The sequence below is a fragment of the Rhagoletis pomonella genome, unplaced genomic scaffold, assembly GCF_013731165.1.
Source record: "Rhagoletis pomonella isolate Grant_MI unplaced genomic scaffold, Rhpom_1.0 Rhpom_scaffold_00003, whole genome shotgun sequence".
In the NCBI taxonomy this organism is placed as follows: Eukaryota; Metazoa; Arthropoda; class Insecta; order Diptera; family Tephritidae; genus Rhagoletis; species Rhagoletis pomonella.
In genome coordinates this window covers 6296856-6300778 of record NW_023458557.1, presented here as the reverse complement: position 1 = coordinate 6300778, position 3923 = coordinate 6296856, and the positions used below count along the sequence as shown (strand labels likewise).

Here is a 3923-nt window from a genome sequence, read left to right as displayed (position 1 = left end):
AGATCGTCGCCACATGTGGTATCAACAAGATGGCTGTCCAGCGCATTACGCAGTGCAAGTAAGAGATTTCCTTGGCCAGGAATATCCAGGAAGGTGGATTGGACGTTCAGGCACTATCTTGTGGCCAGCCCGTTCCCCAGATTTAAATCCCCTGGATTTTTTTATTGGGGCGTTCTCAAAGAAAAAGTTTATTCAAAGCCTATTGAGAGCGTAGCCGAGCTGCGTGAACGAATTTCTCAAGCTTCTGAGGACATCCACTTTCGAGGATATGCCCGGCTAATAAGTAGATCTTTTTTAAGAAGATGTAGGGCGTGTATTGAGGCTGATGGTAAACAATTTAAACATTTATTGTAATAAAAAATGTTGTTTCCCTATCTGACTTTTATTCCAATAAACCTAAACTAAACCCAAGTCAAGATTTTTCATTATTTTATTAATTTTACTTACCTTTGTTGACTTTCGTAAAAGTGGCGTCACTATCTGTCTCGCTCGCTCATGGCAAACATATCCACTATCCATCTCTCTCATCATTTTGCCGTAAAATTAAGAACTTACCAAGAGCTTGTGCGAATACAAAACATTTGAACTGAGTAAAATGGGTTAGCAAAAATCGGGTTACTTGAGGTTTTTATTTTTTACTCGTTTTTTTTAGTATGAAACTAACAAGTATTGTACCATTTTACAATCCTGATTAAATGCGCGAACTTTTAATGGCACTTGCCAAGGCACTTTAGTACATTTTTTTGAAAGGAGGGCCTTTCAAAGTCGACAAATTATAAAAAATTTAAATTCATAGTTTAACAAATAGTCTTAATTCTAGAAAACTTGGGGAAATTGTGTCATTATTTTTTACTTAGGTTCTAGAAATGTTATTTAGGGTTAAGGATCCAAATTTTAAATGAACAAAAATAATAAAAATTAACCACAGTATCCGAAAAATGGTTACAGTTTGACCAAATTTCTAGGTTTTTCTTAAATGCCCATAATTTTCAAACTGCATAGGATAGATTTTTTTTTCTGATTTTTCTCATGATGGTTACAATCAATCCTGTCACCCCGTTTCGGCTTGACGTTGAGTTCTGGGACACCCTGTATAATTTAAAAAGTTGTTTAGCTTTTAGACGCCTTTATGCGTAGGCGGCCTTCGGCCGCGTTAGGATTATAACCCTTACCAAATAGAATTCTCCTTTTGGTGCACACCAACTGGGACTACCGCCCAGTAAGCCTTTAGAAAGGATGAGGTAACTAGAATTCCCTTTCAGTGTAGTAAACCTGGGGTTTTTGCTTATTTTCTTTTGTCTTTATCCTTCGTGTATATATTGTGTGTTTGACAGCTCAGCTCCGTCATTTAATTTGCATATACAATCACAGGCGCATGGGTGATTTTCATAGCAATTTTAGTTAATAAATTGCGACGAATAAGTTTCAACTAAAGGAATAAAACAACTAACAACTAATAGTGTGATGTGTAAAGTAAATATAAACATAAAAATGAAGATATTAAGTGGCTGCTTAAAGGCAGAATAAGAGTAATCAGTGTACGTATATTTCGGAAATTTGCAACAAATACCATATTTCCGACATTATTGTTAATTTAGTGGACAGATTTATTAAATTAAATTTTTGTGACACTGTTGTCTACAAGTGTGTGTAAAAGGTTTTTGATTCGATTCACGCGTTTGGGCACAGCAACGCAAAATCGTTGTACAAATTCATAAAGAGTACCCAAAATACCCCCTAGACCGCGCCCCCCCTTCCAATTTTTTTTTTTTTCCTGTCCAATTTCACTAAAATTTTCCCCTCCACAGGCAAACACCGATGGCCTACCAACTGTCATTTTGACGAGCAATATGATTGCAAGTTTTTATGTGTGGGCACTTTGATGTCTTGAAATAAGCATTTGCCGCATGACGCCACAAGACAATATTCTCAAAATTTCGGTGTTTAAAAACATTTAAATCTTAAAAAAATTGCTGAATAATTTCATAAAACGCAATCATAAATAATCCAATAGGAAACACATTCATATTTTAATTTAATATCAAAATTGCATGGATGTTACCACCAGCACGCTTTCTTTCAAATGCAAATATGGCTGTAAAACTATCAAATTGCTATCTATAAAAAAATTATCATGGGAAATAGGCGGTCTCCATTGAAAATATGGAGTTGCCTTTCCATTGCATCGGTTTTTGGCTATTTTCACCAAACTATCATGAATTTCGTGATTGAGAATTCTATTCGGTAAGGGTTATAATCCTAAAGCGCGGCCAACGCAGAAAGGAATTCTACGCAAAATACTGTGGACGCAAGTAAAAATCTTAATTTTTGGCCCCATAGGGGGCCTAGGTGGTCGGGCGCTTAAAAAAAAAAAAACAATACTTCGATAAATAAATAATGATAAATTTTCGCCTGCGGCGCTTTCTTATGAAAATCGATAATGCGATAAATTAAAATGTTTATTAAAATCAATACTTGTCCTGCGTCGCTTTTTTATATAAAACAGTATTTAAATACAAGGTGAATACAAAAACCCCCACTTTTTTACTATTCTCATCATCTGGTAGCACCAATATCTGTGTTCCTTTCCACAACTTCTATGTTATCAATGAAATTTTTATGGAGAATTGTGCACCTTTAAAAGCTACTAACTTTTTAAATAAAAGCCTCCGCGCTCTGGAGTTTTCACTTTTAGAATCGTAAAAAGCTCCTTTATAGGGCCTCATTTTTTTTTTTGAAATTTGGACCGAATTTAAGGAAAATTTTCCCAAAACATATTTTGTGACATGGTTATCACGACATCAGTGTTTTCCTGTGGACAGGCCCTTAGATAACGAAGATAACATATTTGAAACTGTTGCCCGTAGCTCGTCGTTTTCAATGTGTTCAGAACTTTCAAATTTACAATCAGGGGGACACCCTCTACACCCTTCCCATCCTATTTTTTTTTTTTTAATTTTCCAAAACGGATCCAGGCTTTGGAAAAAAATATTAGGGAATATAGAGGAGCTTTTTCAGATTCTAAATCTGAAGACCCCACCCTCCGAAGGCTTATAGTTTTAAGTAATTCGCATTTAAAGTTACAAAAAAAATATTAAAATAGAAAATTTCCCTTTCGTTTGATGTGCGTATGTCTATTTTTACTTGCGTCCACAGTATTGTTGCGTAGAATTTCTTTCTGCGTAGGCGGCCTTCGGCCGCGCTTTAGGATTATAACCCTTACCAAATAGAATTCTCCTTTTGGTGTGCATCAACTGGGGCTACCGCCCCAGTGATGTAGCCTTGGCAAAGGATGAGGTAACTAGAATTCCCTTTCTGTGTGGTAAACCTGGGCTGTCGCCCCAGTGATTTCTAAGTGCAAGTGTTTTTTATAGCGTCGAGAAGTATGGCAGCACACATTTTCTCTTATTGTCGGCCATTGTTATTTCTGTTTGTTTGTAAAAAGTGCTAAAACGCGTGGACGAATTTATAAACGCGTTTTACTTAATTAATTGATGGATATATATATTAAAAGTATAAAATACGCACATGAACATTGAAAATATAGTATATCACACAAGAGAGAGAGAAAGCCTCCCCCAACATCCTCACCAAGTTTCATGACGAAACTCCTGATACTTTCGCTGAAATGTCGATTGGTTCGGTTCTGGAAAGCCAACCCCTGCGGCGCTTTTTATTATAAAACCGATAATTCTATAAATAATGAACAATTTTTTTAAGTTGCGCGGTCATTACGTCATTTTATTATTGCTTCCGTTTTGTGTATTTCGGCATTTTTCGTTATGTATGGCAGAACGACATTTCAGTTCAATTGGTGTACAAAGGAAACAAAATTATAGTTTAAAAAACTAAAACCTCCCTATTATAATTGCCATTCGTATTGTCATCAGGTATGTAACTTGAGTATAGAAATCGCTGCATCT

The 3923-nt window shown here is 35.8% G+C and overlaps 1 long non-coding RNA gene across 1 annotated transcript; it reads right to left on the bottom strand.

The window, feature by feature from the left end:
- Positions 1 to 610: 610 nt before the first annotated feature.
- Positions 611 to 1624, bottom strand: LOC118735013. Its single transcript, XR_004992487.1, has 2 exons — positions 1173 to 1624; positions 611 to 1089 (listed from the first exon to the last, which is right to left on the bottom strand). It is a non-coding gene; the product is annotated as an uncharacterized LOC118735013 (long non-coding RNA).
- Between the last annotated feature and the right edge of the window lie 2299 nt (positions 1625 to 3923).